Source organism: Coffea eugenioides, chromosome 5, assembly GCF_003713205.1.
Source record: "Coffea eugenioides isolate CCC68of chromosome 5, Ceug_1.0, whole genome shotgun sequence".
In the NCBI taxonomy this organism is placed as follows: domain Eukaryota; kingdom Viridiplantae; phylum Streptophyta; class Magnoliopsida; order Gentianales; family Rubiaceae; genus Coffea; species Coffea eugenioides.
In genome coordinates, this window is record NC_040039.1 from 3,563,338 (window position 1) to 3,587,553 (window position 24,216).

The following is a 24,216-nucleotide window of genomic DNA, read 5'->3' on the forward strand; positions in this document are numbered from 1 at the left end:
CCATAATCAAGGGCTTATGGCGCTTACGAAGGACAGACTGTAACTGAGAGGCCATCCAACAACCAAAATTTACCTAAACCTTATTACGCATGCACCAGAGGAAATAGAACTCCGCCTTGGCAAGAGAAGTTATAGGCCAGAAACCGGTGAATAACCTTCAGCACCGGATCCTTAAGATACGAGACCTTTGACTGACTCGGGTCGTAGAGTTGCCTGTCAGTAGACCACTCCCGCCAAATCTCAATGTAATTATTGGCGAAAGGGTGGGTGTAGTCACAGGCGCTGTTGATATAAGCGCTGGAGGCGATGGTGTCCTCACTCACAAAGCCCAACATCAAATTGAATTCATTGATAGAATAGGCCTGTGGGGCGCCCCTCAGCCGATACTTGATAACCGCCGATGAATCCAAGGCGAGATCAGCGGACCTCTCAAACTCGAAGGTGGCGTAGAACTCATAGCAGAGCTCCTCATACGCCGGGCAGTCAATAACCAGAAACTTACCCCATCCGATGGCAGTAAACAACTGCTCCACCTCCCGAGCAGTATTCAACTGATCGAGAGTTGGGGGGTGGAAGCACTTGCATGGGGCGAATGGCCGAATCACCAATGAGTTCACGTGCTGCTGCTGCTCCGGAGTGAGGTCCTTCAGAGGTTCCCCCCACACTCCAGGAGACGAAGTACTCATGGACAGTCCCAAATGGGACCTAGTAGGGGGTTGGACCGGGGCCCGCCTCTTACGAGAATTGGAGCTCGATGCCCCAGATGTAGCAGCTTTCTTTGGAGCCATGGAGGGTAAATTTGACAATTCCAAAGGCACGGATTGACAAAGAAATACCAAATGGAGACAGGGAACCACAAACACACTACCCACAGTCAACAGTTAACAAATAAAGCACGGATAGACACCAGAGCGCCCACTAGCGTGCATGTGACAAATAAAAGTAAGGAAAGACAGCCAAGAAATCCAAAAATAGCAGTCAACAGGCAACTATCACCAACCAATGGATAAGTCACCAACCCACAAGTATCAAATATTAGATCCACCAGACCCACAAGTGACACCAAGACAGATATAACCAATGGAAAAAAAATAGATACGAGGTCCCCCAAATCGTGGTCAGCAGGCAAATGTTACCCAATAAACCAACCGTTATGTCAACCCACAAAATGGGAAAATTTAGCCAGAAAAAAAATCCCAGATCTGAGTCACAAAGCGGCAACAAGAGAGAGGAAGTGGGGTACCACTGAGGAACACCAGGGTGAATGGGCACGGTGAGCGACGACCATGCACTTGAAGGCAAGTCGGTCGCGATGGTGGCCCTCGGTTAGTGGAGTACGTCGAGGCGGCGTGGGCGGTTGGGTCGGGACGGCGGCGTGCGCGAGAGGGCAGGTGAGCGGCGGCGGCGGTGCGAGTGGTGACCGCATTGAGGATGGCGCCGCTGCCGGGGACCTGGTGCTTGAAGTGATTTATTGCACAGGCTAGTGTAGCCTTGTTTTATGCCTCGATATTCCCGTACAGGAAGACTCGAGTTTGACCCAGAGATCGAGAAAACCGCCAGGAGGTTGACAAAGGAAACAAAGTTGCAAAAGCAACAAGCCTCAACGGCACAACCATCTGAACTTGAGCAAAACTTTCACTTTGGTGATTCACCAGTCCAACTGGAAACAAATTTGCTTGGATCCAACGAAACAATGGCAACCCAAAGAACCTTGAGAGAGCTTGCGATCCCTAATGTTAACCAACAACCTCTGTGCATCACATACACTGACACAGAGGAGTCTTTTGAGCTAAAATCTGGTGTAATTCACTTGTTACCTACCTTTCGTGGTATTGCAGGTGAGGACCCACACAAGCACTTGAAGGAATTTCATGTGGTGTGTTCGACCATGAGACCTCAGGGGGTCACTGAGGAATAAATCAAGTTGCGTGCCTTCCCGTTTTCCTTAGCAGATAAGGCGAAAGACTGGTTGTTCTACTTGCCATCGGGGTCCATCACTACATAGGAAGCATTAAAAATGACAATTTTTGGAGAAGTTCTTCCCAGCCTCCAGGGCCGCCAATATCAGGAAGGAGATATATGGAGTGAGGCAAGCAAATGGAGAGACTCTTTACGAATATTGGGAGCGGTTCAAACAATTGTGTGCCAGTTGCCCACACCATCAAATTCTTGACCAACTGTTGATCCAATATTTCTACGAGGGGCTCCTACCCATGGATAGGAGCATGATCAATGCAGCTAGTGGAGGTGAGTAGGGTCGTCTCTACAGGGAACTGGTAGATTTATCACACACAGATAATTGGGGGGGTTTTTGGAAGAGAGATAAATAAATGAAACAAATTAAAGATGCAAGATTACTAAATAACAATCGCAATAAATGCTATAACTCAAGAATGAAATAAACAATTAATTGACACAACCTAGTCAAGGAGACAATCTCGGCACCGGTTCACACAATTGATCATAGATATCTAAATTAATTCATACGTTCGCAAATAAATCGGTTCTAGCAATTTAGTAACCGCCAAACTCCCAATCTCTCCTTAATTTTACAGTAGTTCAGAAACGCTCGTAAACTACCCTCTTGTAAAATAGACAACCCCAGAGACGCTCGAAGGATTTAATCTAATTACAGCTTTAGGAATTAGAGAGACCCAATTCTAGTTAACAAACACACATGCGGGTTCATTTAAACTAGATTAATTATCCCTACGACCCAGATTAGACTGCTTGCGAGGCAATGAAATTGGTATCGTTCGCCACTAATTTAAGACACTCAAGTGATACGCACCCCTGTCCTAATTGGCGGTATATTATTTAGACAACTAAACAACTGGCCACATTAATTCAATATATCTAAACAATAACAAGCAATTCAAACAAAGAATAATTAAATACTCACAAACGTAGAACTTAGAATACTAAAAACGATCTCACAATTGTTTGTGTTCCGGCCCTTGATTACTCCTCAACTAGATAAAAGAACTTAGCCTGATCTCATGCTGTTCATGCGATTCACAGTTTCCATGGAGTTTTGTTAATTGAAGAAGGAGTAAAAAGATTCGGTCGCCAACTTACAACTTGCGTTCAGAAGAAAAAGAAAACAAAGAGAAAAGTCCAAGACAGATGATAAGATCCCTAATCTATTACAGTCCTCCTATTTATAGTGTTCCGCCGTCCTTTTTGCTAGCCGAAATAAGAGGTTGTTTCTCAAACGAATTGTTTCCTTAATTCCCTCCTTGGATTGTTGCCAAAAGTCATCTTTGACTTGAATCAATTCCACGCACGTTCAGAATTTGTTTCCAAAGAAAGGTGGTAATTCCAGGAACAGGACCCGCGGTCCGTCTTTTTCACGCAGCTCTACCTTTTCTGGCGTGGGCACGCCAGAGAATGCCTAGTCTTCTGGAATTTGCCTCTTCTTTTCACTTTTTAACACCACTCGCCTGTAAACAACACAAATACCAAATCTGGGCAGAAATCCAGTGTCTTGCACAATAAATGACCAAAATTAAGACCAAATACTAACGAATAAACATTCAATTATTGCCCTATCAAATAGTTTTATGTTGGACTTATGATTAATTAATTTTGACATTCTAATAAATATTGTTATGAATAGTTGACATGATTATAACAGTGTAAGGAAGAAAAGTGAAAGAAAACAAACAGTAAACATATAAAAAACGTTTATTCATGAAGAGAAGAAACAAAGGTCTAATTTTCAATCTTTCTCCAGCCACAGCAAGCAAGGTTTTACGTCTCTTACTGTGTTGCAAGAAAACTTTGACTCATGATAAAATTGATATAATGCTGCTGATTTCCGGTTTTTTTTTTTCTTTTCGTCTGTCCATATAATTGTGTTGGAGTCATCTGGTTGATGAAAATTATGAATTTAGGATGTAAACCCATACAAAAGATTGGTAAGATTGGCTAAAACAAGTTGATAACCAAAAGGACTTACTGAATAACTTAGAGAAATTGATATTACTGAGATGTATGGTTTTGATACGTTGATTGGTTTTCAACACTTTTTTTTTTTGTGGTGTGCAAGTAATTTTGTCAAGAACTTCTTGTTGGGTCTTATTTTACATTAGGAGTTTTTTGTTCAAATGATCTCTCTGTCTGGAAAAAATGTTTGGGTTCATTAATTGGCTGCATATATATTTGTTTTCGTTTATGCAATGATCAAAGTTGATTGTGTATTGATCGCCTTACTTGATGAATCCAATTTTACATGCAATGCTGAATTTGTATTAGAAATGTAAACGGTTGAAGTGATTGGTGCCTTTCTTCAATTTCTTTCTTTGAAAACTTTGTTTCCCATGTCTTAACCCCTGAAACCAGGTGATTAACTTATGTAAACTCAATTGTTTATAAACATTTTATTCTTAAGCTTCTCATATCTATGATTTAAAGTGTAATGTAATTCATGCTTGGTCCTCGATGATTGTAAAATAAAAAGTTTACTTAAGATGAAGATCCCGTATCCTATAGACTGCCGCAATATTTAGCATAATTTAAATGTCTTCTCAAGATTGTTGTAACAAGTCAATCTTTATTGCTTTAACAATGTTCTTTCAAATACTGCTTGATAACTTATATATTAATCTAATAATCAGATGCCCTTTAGATATCTTAAAATTTTTATGTACTGCAAGAATGATGAGAATTACCAAGGTCTTTTAAACCATAATTTTGGTTGCATGACATAGATCATTTTGCGCCAATCAAAGCTACCTTCGAGAAGAGCCTAATCAACAATTCTTTCATTTGACCTCGTAACAATATGCCTGTTGAGTTCTTTTAGGATTTTCAACAAGATTTTGGTATAAATAGAGATGATATTCTCAGGAGATTATGCAGAGGGATTCATAATTGGTTGGCTACAGCGTTTCAGGGAGCAAAGTAAGCTTTCGGAATGCTTCTTGCTCTATTAATGTATTTGCAGGAAACCACTCTATTTATGTATAGCAAAGCACACTAGAGAGACATGCTTCCTTTATTTATTCTTTTTCTTTTGTCTTGGGGAAAGGGGGGAAGGAAGAGGAAGGAAAAGAGTGATTGGGCGTGTGTGGACTTCTGTCCAATGTTTTTAAACTCGGACCGGTCAGTGAACCAGAGAGGTGGCCGGTTCGCGGTTCGACCGGTCCGGCCGGTTCAAAGGTTCACTGTTTTTTTTTTTTTTTTTTTTTTTTTTGTTAAGTACTAAGCAGGTTTCATTCTACACTTGAACTTTACCAACATAACTTAATTTAAGTTATGATAATAATAAATTTTCTAAAAGTTATACATAAAACATGGAATGATAAATATAATTAAAATATCATAATTCACCATAAGTTTTCATAAATTCATTATAAACATAAATAGATACAATCCAAATGTTCACCAATTATCACAAATAAAAACACAAAAAATAAATAAATTAAATATTGAAATTCTTTTACAACCCTTAAAAAAATCCATAAAAGAGTTCAAGTTAAGACAAACTATTTGAATAGCAAACTTTTATCAGTGGCATGATAAGCAACCACACCACCTTCACAATTTCATCAACTTAAGCTGAAAAAGTTAAAATTTTATTATAAAAATATAAATCTAATTGCTCAAACTAAAAAAAACTAAAAATTTTTTAAAAACAAATATACAGTTAAACACATAAAAAATTAATTGCTACTAAACATTACTAATTAACATGTTATATTAAATTCAATGATCCTATACCATTAATTATTTTAAATTCAATTATCAATAGCTTCGATTATGTGCCAACTACCATATTTTTGACCAGCCCAATGTTATTATTTGTAATTCCTACCCAATTCCTACACGGATGTGCACTACTTTTGCAAAAATTTCATCCTTAATTAATCGAATAAAAATAAAACAAAAATGAGGGAAACATATGAAAATTGAGGGGAAAAAGAAGAAAATGCAAAAAATCAACTAAAGATAATAATATAGAAAAAAAAACCTTGAAAAGAAAAAAATTAAACTTACTAAGATGTTGGAAAACAAGAAAAGTTGAAATTTTCAACTTGTTTACAATTTGCTAAAGATAATAACCTGATAATAATGGTGAAGACTTGAGAAAATCTTGTTGTGGATATTTGGGTTAAAAATGGTTAAGAAGAAAAAATTGAAAAAAAAATAAGAGAAGAACTTGATGTTTTAATATATTTTTTAGTCAAGTAGAATTCTCAACAAACTTAACTACAGTCTAGCGGTGAGATTGTCATATCCAAACTTGGAGACCCAGGTTCGAACCTTAGCTACACCATTCTTGATATTTTGTTGAAGAATTTAAAAAACCACCGGTTCACGGTTCTTAACGGTTCGTACGGTTCGTCCGAGTTTCAACGGTTCTCCATGAACTTCCGGCTTTAGCATTAGACCGGACCGGTGACATGGCAGGTTCGCGGTCCAACCGGTCGAACCGGCCGGTCCGGTCCGGTTCTGAAAACATTGCTTCTGTCACTGTTTATTTTATTACAAGTAGCATTTTTTTTCCTTAATAATGTGTCTTATCAGTTAGAATTTGGAATTACTTACACTTGAATAGCATCATGAGCATTCAAAAATTCTAAATATCTTGGAACGATATTTAGAATTTTTAAGCATGAGAGTCTACTTTATCATCAAACTTCATTCCCAATCTGTTCATAGTCAACAGCAGATAGCTTACTCCGGCTTCCTAGACCGTCCATTCTTCTCCAAAAATAATCTACAGTTAGAGTAATATAATTAGGAATAACAATAAATTTTCGAGTTTTCAAAGTTTTGTCTGTCAATGCACATTTTATCATAGGACTTTCTTTTCAGTGCTAAATTTCCTTTGTCCATTGTGTTTGTTGCAAGTTTTAAATATAGAAACAGGTTACACCTTCTGAGATGAGCTAGATTTTGTTTCGAGAAGAAACCTGAACTCGCGATTGAAGCCAAATGTCCAAAAGGATTAGCAATATCACTATCTCCATCAACATTTTTTGAAGATGTAGTTAGTTGGAATACTTCTATCGCTTACATGGATGATATCATTCTTGTGGTAGAATATTTTTTTGTTAATCTATTCATGTGTAGAATAGTGAAATATAAATAAAACATCTACTGCATTGAGCTTTGAAGGAACGAGTCTTTGCCCATTCCCCTCTATGCGTTATTCACAATTATAAATATTTTGAATAATAATAACAACTCTACATTAACAACTACCCTACACTTAGCTTATGAACAATAACTACAGTATCAATCTAAGCAGGCCTTGGGCCTAAGGCCACAAAAACTAGTATATATATATATATATATATATATATATATATAAAGGATTAATCTTTTCTATACTGACAGTATATATATTGTTAGTCTTGAATGAATAACGCAAAATTTGAATTTAAAATCTAACTTTTGCACATGTATCATGAATCCAATGATAATAGTGTATGCACTGTTGATGTATATAAAATTTACACATATATAAATGTTAGAATTAGCATAGTGCATGGAAAGATTCTTTTATCATGTTGTCTCTTCAACATCATATATTAAAATTTTGATTTTCTAAAGGAGTAATCACATTTATCGGAGTTTGTCAAAAGTTTATATGTTTAGACTGCAATTTTTCTTCAAAAAAGTTTTTTGTTTTACGTGAATATATTTTTAATTACTTTTTTACCACACATATGTGCAATCGCTACAATACATTTTTCTTTAAAAATTTTAGAAAATAGCAATCAAAATGGGCTCTAGTCTGTGGACAGTTAACATGAAAGAGTGATGAGAAGTCACGGGCACAAGGATATTTTTTTTTTTTTTGTTAACAATTTTCTGAGCAGAAAGTGATATTGAAAATGACTATCTCCATTTTATACCTCTAAACTTGTACTACTTTCTCAATTTGTATTCTAAACTTCAATTTTGGACATTTTGCATCCTAAACTCTTAATTTTGTATACTTTGTACCTTAAATTCTCAAAATTGTCCCATTTAAGTCTAACCAATAATTACCTTCACAAAATTAATGAGATAAAGAATGGTTAAAATTAATAATAATGTACCATTTTGTTATAACTACGATCCTTTAAATTTTTTTGACCACTTTCAACACATTGTTATTAATTTATGTGGTTTCGAACACTAATATTTTTAGCAAAATGAGTGAAATAAAAGATAGTTTTTTGGATATTTTGCACCTTAAATTCTCAAATTTGTCCCATTTAAGTCTAACCAATAATTACCTTCACAAATTAATGAGATAAAGAATGGTGAAAATTAATAATCATGTACCATTTTGTTCTAACTACGATCTTTTAACTTTTTTGGACCACATTCAACACATTGTTATTAATTTATATGGTCTCGACCACTAATATTGTTAGCAAAATTAGCAAAATAAAAGATAGTTTAAATTAATGACAATGCTTTGTTTTACTTTTCTATGATAACTTAGCACATTTTGATCACTTTTGACATATTTTTATTGACTTGTTGGGTCCTCTATAACATTAATTTTGCTAAAGTTGTCATCAATTAGATTTAAATGGGACAGACTTGAGAATTTAGGATGTAAAGTATCCAAAATTAAGAGTTTATGCTGTTAAATGTCAAATTTTGAAATTTAGAGCATAGAGCGAATGGTGAAAAATAGTTTATGAATAGTTAACTGATCATGAGTATTACCATTTTTCAATTACTGATAACTAAACATTCTTTTTTAAGAAAATCTAGTAGGGTAGAGATAGAAGTTAAGAAGCAGGAACTGGGCAAGGGGATTGAAACCTAAGACCTCTAATTCTATGTGTCTCAACCGACAATTAAACATTCAATTAAATATTCGTTTTAAATTTGAGTAATCGCTTTTAAAATGGGCACCAGTTATACATGAAGTCTTGTGAATCTTTCATTGTGCTGGTATATATTTACTATATGATTGTCTGTTGAAACAATATGAATATGGCATACAACAAGATATTAATGAAGGTATAATACTTATGATTTTTCTTTTTTTTTTTGCTAAGACAATTAGAATGTAATTGTACAATCATAACCAGTTGATTATTTAAGAATTAAGTACCTGAACACTATTTATTTTTTCTTTGGACTCGGGTTTTCTATAATTGCCATCCCAAATGAATCCTAATCATTGCATGATAGAAAATAATTATTTGTCATACTATGTCGGTCAAATTTGTTAGCATTTTGTTGAAGTTCTTTAATGTAAGTGAGTTGCACAAATTTTAGATTTTTCCACAATTTTTTAAATTTGTATAGATACATGTTTTTTGTATATGAGCTTTATGTATTTATTTAATTAATAATTACTTATAATCCATCACATTTAATTATTTTTGTATGACTGTTCACAATGGTTGAGATACATGGCTCCAAGCGGGGTCAATTGACCGTACTTAATTTTTTTTTTAAAAAAAAACTACATATATTATGAAGTATCTTGTCAACCCCCATAAGAAAATAGCACTGGGGTCAAAACCCAATGAATAATTTTGGAGGAATTAAAAGTTAATTACTACTTAGAAGTCAAAGTCGAACAGCCAACTGAGACCCAAGTATAACTACGCCACTCCAACAAATTAACCAAAGTGATCTCTATCTTTTGCCTACAGATTTTATGCCATTGTGTCACTCCCCAAATCCGATATTCGTATTAATAAAAAAAAAAAATCATTTAACTTATATTTTGGAGCGCGGCACTGGCATCCCCTATTAAACTTATAATACATCAATAATTACATAAACCTTTGAATGTGCTTACAAAAGTTTCATTCCTAAAGTACACAACTTGCAATATCTACATATACCATTAGAGTACAAAAGCCACATAGGCGAAATTCAACTGCAAAATATAACCAGATAAAAACTACTCTTCAAGTCTGCCTAGACTTGATTGACATCTGCAAGGGAAAAATAAATAAGCGGAGTGAATATCAACTTGCTCAGTAAGTAGCCCAAGCATATCTCCATTGGATCGAACATATATTATCCATTAAAATCATTTCACCGAATTCAAAGACAAATAGCACGTTACATACATATTACATATATATCAATGCAAAACTATGCACCAATTATATTTTATTATTCTTTAATTATAACCTATAGAATCATTTTTCTTTTCACTTTGCCTTCAATTAAAGAATATGTTACGGTCACTATTATATCCCATGACAGGGCCATTAAATACCACTATTCTTTCCCATGGTAGTGCCATATACCGGTTAAAACGTAACTCCAAATAATTAGTACGATCACTATTATTTCCCGTGATAGAGCCATTTATCCACTATTATATCCCGAAGGAGGGCTGTACCGTTATTCAAACTTAGCAATTCTATGGGCTTTTTCTGTCCTTTACTTATTTTAACAGGTCTAATATATCCAAATTGTTAGGTTCATGAGTAAAGAATTATATCCCATATTAGTTAGAAAGATGCAAAAAGAACACTTAATATGTAAGTAAGGGTGGTAATGTGGCTATGAAGCTAGATATGTCTAAGGCATATGACCGGGTCGCTTGGGGTCATATCATCAATGTCCTGAGAAGTTTTGGTTTTGGGGAAATATTTATTGATATGGTATGGCGCTTGCTTTCTAATGTCTGGTTTTCAATTATTATTAATGGGTCTTCACATGGTTTCTTTAAGTCCTTGAGAGGGCTTCGTCAGGGTGACCCATTATCACCTGCGCTTTTCATTATCGGAGCTGAAGTACTGTCTAGAGGATTGAACAACCTTGCACTGCAATCGGGCTTTCTGGGCTTCAAAGTTCCATATGGTTGTCCAGATATAACTCACTTGGCGTTTGCGGATGATATTCTCATATTTGCAAACGGATCCGCTTTGTCTCTAAGGGCGATCATGCAGGTGTTAGAGGCGTATCAAAGATGTTCGGGACAACTTATTAATGTGCAAAAAAGTTGTTACTTGGTCCATCCAATGATGTCAATGGCGAGACGAAGGGTGATTCATCGTATCACAAAATTTGCCTGCAAGCCTTTTCCAATATGTTATTTAGGGTTTCCGCTCTACTTTGGAAGAATTAAATCATCATATTTTGGAGGAGTGTGCCAGTCTATTATAGGGAGGATTCAGTCATGGAAATCAAGGTTACTTTCCTTCGGAGGCAAGATAGTTCTAATCAAGCATGTCTTGGAATCAATGCCAGTGCATCTAATGTCAGCATCTGTGATCCCGGGTAAGGTTTTTAAAATTATTGAAAAAACCTGCTCATCCTTCCTGTGGGGATCATCACCCAACGAATCAAAGTTTCACTGGATAAGATGGTCTCAACTATGTTATCCGGTTGATGAGGGCGGAGTTGGTTTCCGGAGATTACAGGATGTATACACAGCATTTTCTTCCAAGCTATGGTGGAATTTCCGAACAAGATCATCGCTGTGGGAGACATACATGAAAGCAAAATACTGCAGAGGTCTTCATCCTTGTCAGGTAGAACTCAAAAATAAGGATTCCTCAATATGGCGGAGGATGGTAAATGTGAGCCGACAAGTGGAGCTTTCTATGTTATGGGTTGCAAAAGAGGGGGCATGTCACTTTTGGTATGATAACTGGCTAGGATGTGGTGCTTTGTTCTTACAAGTACCGGTTAACCTAGAGTTGTCATTCCATAATTTCATAAACAATGGTCACTGGGATGTGAACCTCTTATGTCGCACAATACCAAAGGAGTATGTGTCCTACATTTTACAACAACCCATTCCGGAAGATGGGAGTGAAGTGGAAGTCTTTTGGATGCCTACAACATCTGGAAAATTTTCCTTACATTCGGCTTTTCAAGATATTAGGCAGACCCGAAATAAGTCGATGGTTTTTGCATCGATTTGGCATCCTCGTATCCCTTTCAAAGTTTCATTTTTCATGTTCAGATTGTTGCGAGGGAGGATACCGATACCAGATAGGCTATGTGAACTTGGTTTTCATTTACCGTCCAAGTGTTTCTGTTGTCCTTCGGCATCCGAGGAGCCTATTGAGCATTTATTCTCCAACGGCCACACGGCGTCGGTAGTATGGAGTTATTTTGGAGGATTATGTGGATTAAGCCCAGGAACTTCTTTGCGGTCTCGATTAGTAGGATGGTGGTTGAGGTCGTATGATTCTGAGTTACGGCGGATTATGGGCCGAATTATTCCTACTATTATTTGTTGGCAAATTTGGAAGGCAAGAAACAAAGCAATGTTCGAAGGTGCTCAAATGCGACCATCTGCAATCTGCCAAGCAATTTTCTTGGAAATTAAGTCCATGGTAGGGATTCATTTCAAACAAGCATTCCGATCCCAGTCTTTCCGACAATTGTATGATTCGCCGAATATTAATGTTGGAAGAATTGCCTTCAAAGCTATTCGCTGGGAGTCAAAGGAGCCAGGGCGGTTCATACTAAATACAGATGGTTGTTCTAAGGGTAATCCAGGACTGGGTGGAGGTGGTGGTGTTCTAAGGGATTCAACGGGATTACCACTCTTTGGTTTTTCGGCCTATTTTGGACAAACTACAAGTCTCCATGTAGAGGTTCGGGCACTTCTCATTGGTCTTCAAACGTGTATACAAAGGGGGTTTGGGAATATATGTATACAATCGGACTCATTGGCCTTAGTTCGAATTATTCATCGTCAAATTCAGTGTCCATGGCAGATTACAAGGGAGGTCAGGCAGATTCGGCATTTTTTGGAGTACCCGACTTGTTTATCACATTGTTATCGGGAGGCTAACACAGTTGCTGATGCGTTGTCCAATGAGGGGGTATCTCATCCACAGCAACATGTCAGGTTGTATGACACCTTTTCTACATTCCCAAGACTGGCCCGTGGGGCAATACGTCTAGACAGAATAGGAATGCCTTCATTTCGCAAAATTAAACATATGTAGAAGGAAATTTCTGTATGTTGTTTATCATTATATGAATAAAATAAAAAACTAGTTTATAAAAAAAAAAAAATATGTAAGTAAGGGTTTGAAATCTAATAGTTTAACCTTTTGAGTCAGAGTTGGGTTCTTGACCTAAATATTGGGCTCTTTGATAGATTCTCTCAAGGTGTTTCACCCTAACAAATGGTATCAGAGTTTAGTTGTGAAATTGGGCTGCTCACGGGCACTTGGATCCTAACAAGTGGTATCTGAGTTTCAAGTTGCGAGAGTGGGCTACTCATGGGCAAGTGGATTTTTCTTGGAGTTTGATCAGTAAAAATTCTCTTCTTGATGGTGGACCGAAATACCAAAATGCTAGGGAATTTGGCTAGTATTGGACCAGATGCGCCATGAATTTGGCAAATGGTTCAGTTGGCATTAGACCAAGGAGCCATGGATTTGACAGGGGGTCTGATTGGTGTTAGATCAAGGAGCCAAGAGTTGGTAGGGGTCAATAATACATCTGGATCTTGAAAAAGAGTAGGTCCATGACTGAAAGAAAGGGTGACCTTAGGTGTTAAGGTGGACTTGCGCTGAGTATTAAAGTGGGCTCGAAGAAGAGTTTGTAAATTTGGGTTTAAGGTGAGGGGCTACTCATTAAAGGGGAGATTTGTTAGACTCATTAAGTGACCTAATTCTAGCCAAACTACTGAGATAATTAGATGCAAGACTAATTAAGCAAATAAACTACTCCAAATAAGGATGTTGGCTTGAGATTTTCAGCAGCGATAGTGTTCAGTTAAATCTGCATAACTCAAGTTATACTCATCGAAATACTATGAAACTAGTGCCGCTAGAAACTAGAATTGAAGGGCTAAAAATCTTTAGAAGACATCTCTCAAAGATTCAGATTATAAACTAGCCCAAATTTAGCTGCAACCAGCTGCAATTCTTCAGTTGTGAGCTACACAGGTTTCAAGTTTCATCAAATTGATTTTAAATGCTACTTTACAACGAAAGGGTTATAGATTTTGGATATAGTAGAGATTCTATAGAATTTAAGTTAAACCAACAAGTATTCCCAAGCAGTAGATTACAGACATATAGGACCCGACGGAAATATTTAAGCGCTAACAATGTTTAAAAAAATTTAAATTCGTAAATAAAAATGAATGTCATATAAATTTAATTTGAATTCAAAATTATATTCTTTGCTCGTGTGAATGAAAAAAGGAAGTAAAATTGTCCAAGAACTCAGGAGATTTCCTTCCAACTAGGCGTGTAAAAAGGGAATATGAAAGTACTATTTGGTCCCAATGATATAATGGTCAAAATATTACTGATTAGACTTTTTTTTTTTGATATAAAACGTTAGGTTGCCAAACCAGCAAAAATAAAAATTTCTACTCTAAAAATATAAATTGGAGTGTAGTGGTGAGTGGGGTCATATCCACAGGAACTAGGTGATTTATACCTTTGCTAGGACAATAAATAAAACAAGGTTTGTGGAAAATTAACCTAAATAATTTACTTAAATAAAAAAATAATTCAAAATTAAATAAAACCAAATAAAAAATAGACAACTTTTTAGTTAAAAGTCTAATTTCCACTTTGGTTCATTTAACTAATCATCGATGCAAAGGTAAAATTTATTTATTTATAATTAAATTGGTTATAATTGTCAACAAGTTTTAACATCCTACCTCTCCTCACTGTTTCAAAAACTATCTAAGATTATTTTTCTTTCCAATTAAGCAACCCTAAACAAACTCAATCGATTTAACCTATTGACAACATTAATAATTAGAGAAGTTTCCAATTCTAACTAACAAACACACAAACTCTGTTTAGTTAGGCTAAATTATATATTTTCATGATATAAATTCGAAAGTTTCTACTATAATCAAATTATATCACTCGTGAAAAACACCAAAACCATTAAACAATTATGGATTTTATATTTTAGATGACAATAGATTATTTTAACAATTAAATAGTGACCAATTATTTAATCATGCAAATAATCATCTCGACACTGAACAAAGAATATATAAATACTTATAATAAATGAAACAATAAAAGCAAATTAAATCTCACATTATTGTTGAATCAAAGTTTCAATTATCCTTCAAGTAGAGAGAAAGTTCAGCCACTCCTCTAATAGATTTGAGGCCACCAGAAACAGTAGGGTTTACTGAAGAGAAAAAGTGCAAATAACCGAACCTCTGGAGTTGGACTCTCTCTATTATGTTATATAGCAAAAAGGGGGAAACTCTTTCCTTTTTTCTTTTTTTTCTTTTTTTTTTTTTTTAAAGAAATTCTTTTTATTTATTCATGGAAAATATAACCAAATATTCCTCTTACATAATCCTCAATTTTCTAATTGAAGGTATCCCTATTCTGTCCAAACGGATTGCCCCACGAGCCAACCTTGGGAATTTACTGAAAGTATCGTAAACCTCAATTTGTTTATCTGGATGAGATATACCCACATTGGATAAAGCATCAGCAACTGTGTTAGCCTTCCGATAGCAGTGCGTGAATCTAGGTGGATCATCTAATAACTGCCAAATCTGGTTGACGTATCTTCGAATTTTCCACGGACACTGAGTACGACGTTGAATGATCCCAATTAAAACCAATGAATCTGATTGTACACATATGTTTCCAAAACCGTTATGTATACAGATCTGAAGACCAATAAGAAGGGCACAAGCCTCTGCACGGAGACATGTAGTTTCTCCCAGATATGCCGAGAAACCAATCATTGGTAATCCAGTGGAATCCCGGAGTATGCCCCCACCTCCACCTATTCCTGGATTACCCTTAGCACATCCATCAGTGTTAAGAGTATACCTCCCTGTCTCTTTGGTTTCCCAGCGGATACCTTGATATACAACCGTACCCCCAGGTGCCTTTGACCAATCATACAATTGACAAAAGGATTGTAGTCTTATCAATTGTTTAAAATGTATTCCTACCATGGATTGGATTTCTGAGAAGATGGCTTGGCGAATGGCCGATGATTGCATCTGGACACCCTCAAACATTGCTTTGTTCCTTGCCTTCCAAATCTGCCAGCAAATTACACTAGGAAGAATACGGCAAATAATCCTTCGCAACTCAGAATCCTGTGAATTCAACCACCAATCTACTATGCGTGCTCGTAGAAAAGATCCTGAGAATTTTATTCCACATAACCCTCCAAAATAATTCCAAAGGAATGACGCAATGTGTCCATTGGAGAATAAATGCTCAATAGACTCCTCGGAAGGCTCAGTACAGCAAAAGCACTTTGACGGCAAATGGAAACCAAATTTACGAAGCTTATCCGGTGTCGGTATTCTCCTCAGAAGTAGTCTCAACATGAAAAATGAAACTTTCAAAGGTATCAGAGAGTGCCAAATGGAAGCAAATACCATAGACGTGGGTCGGGTCTGCCTAATGTCCCCAAAAGCCGAATGTAGAGAGAAATTTCCAGTTGTTGTGGGCATCCAAAAGACTTCAGCTATACTTCCTTCTTCTGGGACCATTTGTTCTGAGATGGAATAAGCAATTTCCTTTGGCAATGTGTGGTATAGAAGATTCAAATCCCAATGGCCGTTGTTTACGAAGTTTCGGAACGTCAAATTTGGGATAACTGGAACCTTTAGAAACAATGCACCACTCCCCAACCAGTTATCGTACCAAAAATGACACGCCCCATATTTGGCCACCCATAATATTGAGAGTTCCACTTGCCGGCTCACATTGAGCATCCTTCGCCAAATTGCCGAATCCGTTGGCCTGAGTTCTACCTGACAAGGGTGCAAACATTTACAATACTTTGCTTTCATGAAGGTCGACCACAGTGATGATTCTGTTCGGAATTTCCACCATAACTTGGAGGAAAAGGATGTGTAGACGTCACATAATCTCCCAAATCCAATTCCCCCTTCCTCAACTGGATAGCACAATTGAGGCCAACGTATCCAATGAAGCTTCGATTCCTCGGGTGAGGATCCCCAGAGGAATGCCGAGCATGCCTTTTCTATAGTTTTAAACACCGAGCTGGGAATCACTGCAGCTGACATTAGGTGAACTGGAATTGATGATAATACATGCTTGATTAGAATAATTTTTCCTCCAAAGGAAAGTAACCTTGATTTCCAAGACAGAATCCTTGCTAGTATTGCGTGACAAACTTCTCCAAAATAAGATGATTTGCATCTTCCAATGTAGAGCGGAAACCCTAAATAGCGTATTGGAAATGACTTGCAGGCAAACCTAGAGATGCGATCAAGCAGCCGTCGTCTTGCCATTGATACAGATGGATGAACCAGATAACAGCTTTTTTGTACATTTAGTAATTGGCCCGAGCATCTTTGATAATCATCTAACACTTTCATGATAGCCTTCAGGGAAAATGAGGATCCATTTGCAAATATAAGAACATCATCCGCAAATGCCAAGTGAGTAATAGACGGGCATCCATATGGAACTTTGAAACTCACAAATCTTGGTTGCATGACAAGATTATTCAGTGCTCTAGATAACACCTCTGCCCCTATAATAAATAATGCTGGTGATAATGGGTCCCCCTGACGGAGTCCTCTCGAAGACTTGAAAAACCATATGAGGATCCATTTATAATGACGGAAAACCAGACATTAGAAATCATTCGCCAAACCATATCAATGAATCTCTCACCAAAATCGAACCTTCTCAGAACATTGATAATATGACTCCATGCTACTCTGTCATATGCCTTAGACATGTCTAGTTTCATAACCACATTACCACCTCTATTCTTTTTCGCCATACCCGATATCACCTCCTGTGCAAGTAGGAAGTTTTCGGTTATATTGCGACCCTTCACAAATCCTGTCTGCTGGGGAGAAATAATTTTTGGCAATATTCCCGCCACTCTGTCTGCCAAGATCCTTGATAATAGCTTGTTGAAGAAGTTACATAGGCTGATGGGTCTAAATTGAGAAAAATCTTGAGGATTTGGCACCTTTGGAATTAGAACAATTGAAGTAGAGGTGATGAAACGAGGTAGCTCTGCTCCACAGAAAAAACTGAGTACCGCCTTGTAGACATCTTGGGCGATTACTTGCCATGCAAAAGTAAAAAATTTTCCCGCGAATCCATCTGGGCCAGCAGCACTTTCTTCATCCATTGCCTTCAGGACTCTAAAAACCTCTTCAATTGAAGGGATTTCTTCCAACTTCACATTATCCTCTCCCGAAATCATAGGTGGAATGAGCACTACAAGAAATTTGGTCATTAGTGACAACATTTCTCAGCGACGAAAAAAAATTGTCACAAAATGGGGTCCTTTAACCACAATACAGAAAGTTGTCACAATTGAGTCAAGGGAACCAACACATCAGTGACGACCTTGCATTGTCGTCACAATTCGATTCCCGCCAAGAGCCATGGAGAGAGCGGGAACTGCAACAGTGACAACTTTTTAAAAGTTGTCAGTATTAATAGCACTTTCTTTGACAACTTTGCAGTTGTTGTCACTGATAACATTGTATAGCCATTAGTGACAACCTAGTCTTGTCACTGTTTGATTTAAAATATTGATTGCTTTTTGCAACTATTACTCCTAATTTTTTATAATCATTATGTGTTCTCTAATGGTTTTTAACTGTTATATACTTATGAGCCTCCTTATTAGTTTAATTGCCTTGTATATGTAATAATTTCATTAGAATAAAAATAATTAAAAAATAAAAAATTCATTAGTGTAAATAAACTGATGACTACTTAATTTAGAATGATTATTAGTTAATTTGATATGAATATAAATAAGAGTTTTCAAATTGAACTAGCTATCGCAGTGGATAAATCCTAAACTCCATACTTAATTACCTAATACACTTTATGTATTAGTTTAATTGTGCATTTTTTTCTTATTTGAAGATAATGGATAAATAATGAAGTTTTGTATTGAATGTTACTTGAACGTGCGCTATTTAAAATGTGCTTTGTTAATTGAATATGCTCTATTTAAAATTTCTACCAATTACAATTTTGACACAGTATGATTAATAATTTTTGAGACAGTATGGTTAACAACAAATGGTTAATAATACATTAGTAAATTATTTTCAAAAAATTTAATATGTTAGTAAATTCAAATAAAAGTTAAAGTTACAAAATTGATTGAATTAACTAGTACCGAAATTTTGTGACGACAAAATAGTAAAAATGTTGGCGGGGACTCTTTTGTTGAAAATTGGGAGAAAGCAGCACTCTTTAACTCATAGTACTCTCCAGACCGTTCCTTTTCCCAAACTCCCCACTGACTCTTCACTTTTCTATCTCACATCCCTCAAAGAAGAGAAAACACTCTCCATTTTCCATAAACTCTCGACCAAATATGGATTCCCCAAGCTGAAATCGATTCATTCTCCCCTAACTCTAAGGTAAGTCCTCTCATATCTCTCCTTGTTTTTCTTATTTTTCCCCCAATTACGTTGCCCTAATTTTTTTTCTTTTAGATTGTTTGAGTTGTGGGTTCAATAATCTCATAGAAAGATTTAAGTTGTGGGTGCAATAATCTCCTTCTCCGTTGCATTAGTTCTTCCATGTATTAGAGCTTCCATCCTCAATTCTCCAGATTACCGAAAAGCCCATAGACACTAAGAACTTAAAAAAAAATACAGGAATGGGATTAATCAGGACTGTTTTTCATTCTTGGTAGGTATGTTTTTGGGGTATATTTAGCCCAAAACTACAACGTCCCCACTGTTCTAAAGCTCCGGACTACTAGTTTGGTAATTATCAACCACATTGAAGAAAATTACCGTAAGCCCAAGAATCGACACATGGGTGAGTAGTTGGTCAGCATTTCTGGCGTTATGTTTAGTCCACCAGGTGTTTGATTTGAGTTTGTTTTTTGTTTAGGGGATACCTTTTGGGAGGATTTTTTTGATATAGAGAGAAAGGTGTTTTGCAGGTCTGGGGTTTATAAAATTTAGTGGAAGGATTACGAATTTAGTTATAGATGTTGGAAGAGGGAAATAAGAGAATTTTAAAGAATAAGACACTTCAAATTTTGCAAGTAGAAATGTCCCCAAAGATGGTCAAATGTTTTGTTCAAGTATTCTGCAATCTGTCCAGCATCTTGTATGGTCTATTTTGTCTCATTTAATCCTGTTACTGTCTTACTGTTGTATTTTTTGCTTGTTAAAAAGTCATCTTTGGATCATAGATTACTTTTGATTAGCTAAAATGATCTCTGGAACATAGTCATCCCTGGTTGTTAAAAATCATTTACCACTAATTAGCTGAAACACAGATTACGCTTGACTATGCTTGATTGTAAACTATGCTTGATTGTAACGACTATGCTTGACTATCCTTTAACTTTTGAGCAATAATGTTCTATTTAAATTCATAGTTTCAGGCCTTATTAGATCCATCTATATATGTACAATTTGATTTGAATTAGACTCCAAAACCTTAAATTGTTTGTCCTATGATTTGTATTTTTTTTTTCAATGCTTGAAGCTGCTGACTTGGGTTCGGTGTCCCAGTAGGAGGTTGTCATTTAGCTACTTATACTGATTATGTCTTTGTATACATGGCTAGAATATATGGGTTCATGCTGCATCAGCTAGTCAAAAAATTGCTGCAGCATCATCAAGGGATGGATTGGCATCTCCTACATCTGTTGAGATGCAAACATATGAGCCTCCCACTGCAGCAGGTTGTATCTAACCAGTCCGTTGGTGGAAATAATACACCTAATGAGAGCAAGGATCTTCATGACAATGGAAATGGTTTGTAAGATCTACTTGTAACTGCATTACAACTTAATATATCTCATGTCATGTTTCATTATTTATATTAATAATCTTCTAAATTGTGACAACTTGCTGTATTGTGGTTAAAGGACCCCATTCTGGTTGTTGTCGTTGGTAGTGTAAAATGTTGATCGCACTTTCTGCTTCTTTCCCTCATTAGACAAACCTATCCAACAAACTTAGAAAACATTAAATTAGATGTGTTTTGCTACTAGTTTTTGGGGTTGGTTTAGTTTATCTAACAAGCTAATTGGGGCTTTTGTATGGGTACGCAGAACAGGAATAGATGGGATGTTATGTGCTTGATTTGACCCAGTTTTTTTCCTCCTCAAATTGAATATGATTGAGTAGGCTGGGTATGTGTCATATGGAGGGGTTGTTCATGACTAGAAATCTGCTTCGGTTATTCTTTTTCAGACTTGGGAGTTGATGTTGTATAGTTTAAGATGTATAATTTTAGGAATGGCTTAAATTAATTGGAGCTTTCTTTTGCATCTTTTGTAATGGTACATAATCTATCTTGTTTTTAATGAATTGTTGTTATTTGTTCCTGACATGGACTTTAGTGAAAATGTGTTTTATTTGATTGGGTTTTCATTGTTGGTATTTGGCAAATTTAAGTTTCCATACATAGTGCTCTGTCTTCGGTATAATATTACATGTTCTTATTCTTGATGTTAGGATAAAGGGCTGCATAAACATGGATAGGAGCTGGATGTCAATTAAGAATTACCTAGATCCTAAATATTTAGATGGAGTCAATGAACCTAAATATTTAGGATGAGAGCTGAATGAAACTCAGGTCTGCGTCAAGCTGCAAAACCTGATGCATAGCAGCCTGCGAACCTGATGTACAACAAACAATAAGTGTCCATCAACGTTTTCCAGCAACTTTATACCAAGAATCCCATCGGTTAAGCTAGAAAGTATTTTAACAGTGGTGCGGTTTACTACCCAAGTTCCAGCCATTAAAAGTAGATTTTTTGCCCACTCTAAATTTCACATGCAACTCCAGATAGTGAACATGCTAACATACTTCCTGAGTTCAGTTCCTTTACACTTGATCAGGCAAGAAAATTGAAAGGAACTGCCTTTACACTACTTTGGTCCAAGCTGATAAGTTTCTAGGAAAGAAACTAGCTTTACTACCTAGCTTTACTTCGGTCCAACCTCAACTCTTCCATGTATCAGAATTCATCTAGAATATATACGTAGAAGGTGATGGTGTTTTAGCTATATTATCTGGTCTTTTCTACCCGACACTTCAAGCGTAGATCAGTTCACCCCTCAACCTTCTCCTCGGCTGGAAAAGAATGAGAATTTCTGGTGTCTTTTTGGCTGCAAATGGAGCTGGACTCTGGTTTCCTCTCTTGGTTGAAGTAGAAGCAGAAGCTTTGTTTTCTCTCTTTCTCAAATCTTTCCCTCAGGAAGACAATTTTCCTCCACTCCCTTAGCTCTCTCTCTTGTTTATCTCTCGGCCTTAGTGTTTAGGAAAGCTCAGATTACTTCTTTTCGGTGGGAAGTGGTAGACAGGAGGTTATAAGGTGCATTCCCTCGGTTCTACTGCCTAAACCGACCTTTATTCATTTCTCAATGCACCGCTTCTACTAGCAGCTTTAGGAGCTGTTTCCATTGTTTTTTTTTCCTTCACTCACTGCCCCAAATTCAGCTAACTTCCACACTTCACTGCTTAGCTTCTATTAGGTGTTTGTGTTCGGTTCAATGAAATGCATTCTTTTCTCTCGTGGTTTCTACATTCTGATAACTCAAAATGACCGCATGGTAGTTAGTCTAGGATTTTAAGGTTAGTTTGGTCTTTTAGTTGTAGTTTAATTGCTCTTCAAGGCCTAAAATTTTTATGATTTCATGTATGAATTCCTAACTTCATTTGAATTTTCATGGAAAATTTCTTACGTTAATCTAGTCGATTTTGACATATTTAGTTTTAAGAAATACTTATTAGACATGTTCTAGTTAAACTTCTAATGTATGTTACGTGCCTAGTAATATTTGCAATTAACACAATTTACGATATGTACGTCATATATTTATTTAATTTGTAAAATTTTTTTCTAATATCACAGTAAATAAAATATAATATTTTAGGGTGTACACTTAATTTCTCGGGTTCTCACAGCTTTTGCCAATACTATATTGTTTCAATAGCCGTTTGCAATGAACTTTACTTGAATTGAAGCTATGTACACAGCCAATTGATTAACAATGATTTATTATGTACTTAATTTGTTATGTTCATGTGAATCAACTGCATTTTTGGGTAGATAAGCTAACCAAAGTTACTTTTACTTTGATGTTTTGCTCGTCTCCATATTTACAACTTATTTTTCTTCCTTAATGCAGAAAATGGCTGTTCATTCAACCTTTTTGGAAGATCAACGAATATTACTGAAATTTCCAACACTAGAGTCCATGCCTTTGACTGACCGACATTGGAGATGAATATGTCTTTTGTTCATGCAGCTCACTTACAAGTTTTCTATTTCTTTATTTCAGTAGTCTTTTGTAAAACGACCTTAATTTGATGTGAAATTTGGGATGCTAGACCCCTTATAGAAACATTTATTTTGCGATGTAAAACTTATATGACATTTGGAGATAATTTGTGGTATATTGGCATGCAGCTTCTAATGCAATTACAATTTTTATTTGTTTTTTAATGGCATGCAAGATATATTATTTTTCATTTTTAGATATAATTGTAGCAGGAAAATCTTCAAAATTCATGGTGATAAAGTGTTGCCACTGAATCAGAATTCTCCATTGATAACAACCTGTTGTTATAGAATTAAAAAGTGTTTAGTGACAACAAAAGTTGTCAGTAATTGGTCTATACCAATGACAACTATGAATTAGTTTTAGTGACGACATTGCTTTGTACATCATTGACAAGATACTATGTCATCACTAAAAGTATAATAATTATTGACGAAACCAGTTGTCACAAAACAGTCCCATTCACTGACGACTTTTAGAATCGTCACTATGTACTTTTACCGACGGGCCTTCAGTGACGACTCTGTGACAACTAGAAAGTTGTCAATAAAAGTTATCAGTGACGATTTTTTATTTTTTTGTGACAAAAATGGCTTGTCACTGAAGACCAATTTTCTTGTAGTGGAGGTGTAGCATATCTGCAGATGATCCCAAAGAATCCGAGAAAAGTTCAGAGAAATAGGTGGTTGCTTCACTTGCTATATCAGCTTCATTGTCCACCCAAACACCATTGGCTTTTTTGATACGATGAATCATAGCTTGAGCCCGTCTTTGTCTTACTATCGCATGAAAATACTTTGAATTAGTATCTCCCTGTCGAAGCCATTTTACCCTAGCCTTTTGCCTCCAAAATTGTTCTTCAATTGATAATGCATATCTCAGCTCCGCCTGAGCCTTTTTGAGTTCAATCTGGCACTCCTCCGAATCATCTTGATCTACCACTTCTTCTGTCCGTTGCACCGCCATTTCTGCAGATCGCACATTATCGATCACGTTTCCAAAGTGTTCTTTGTTCCATGTCTGAA

General features: G+C 36.2%; 1 long non-coding RNA gene across 1 annotated transcript; it reads left to right on the plus strand.

Moving 5' to 3' along the window:
• Positions 1–19,122: 19,122 nt before the first annotated feature.
• On the plus strand, positions 19,123–23,350 carry LOC113770912. Its single transcript, XR_003468437.1, has 3 exons — positions 19,123–19,294; positions 20,463–20,653; positions 23,039–23,350. It is a non-coding gene; the product is annotated as an uncharacterized LOC113770912 (long non-coding RNA).
• Positions 23,351–24,216: the final 866 nt, after the last annotated feature.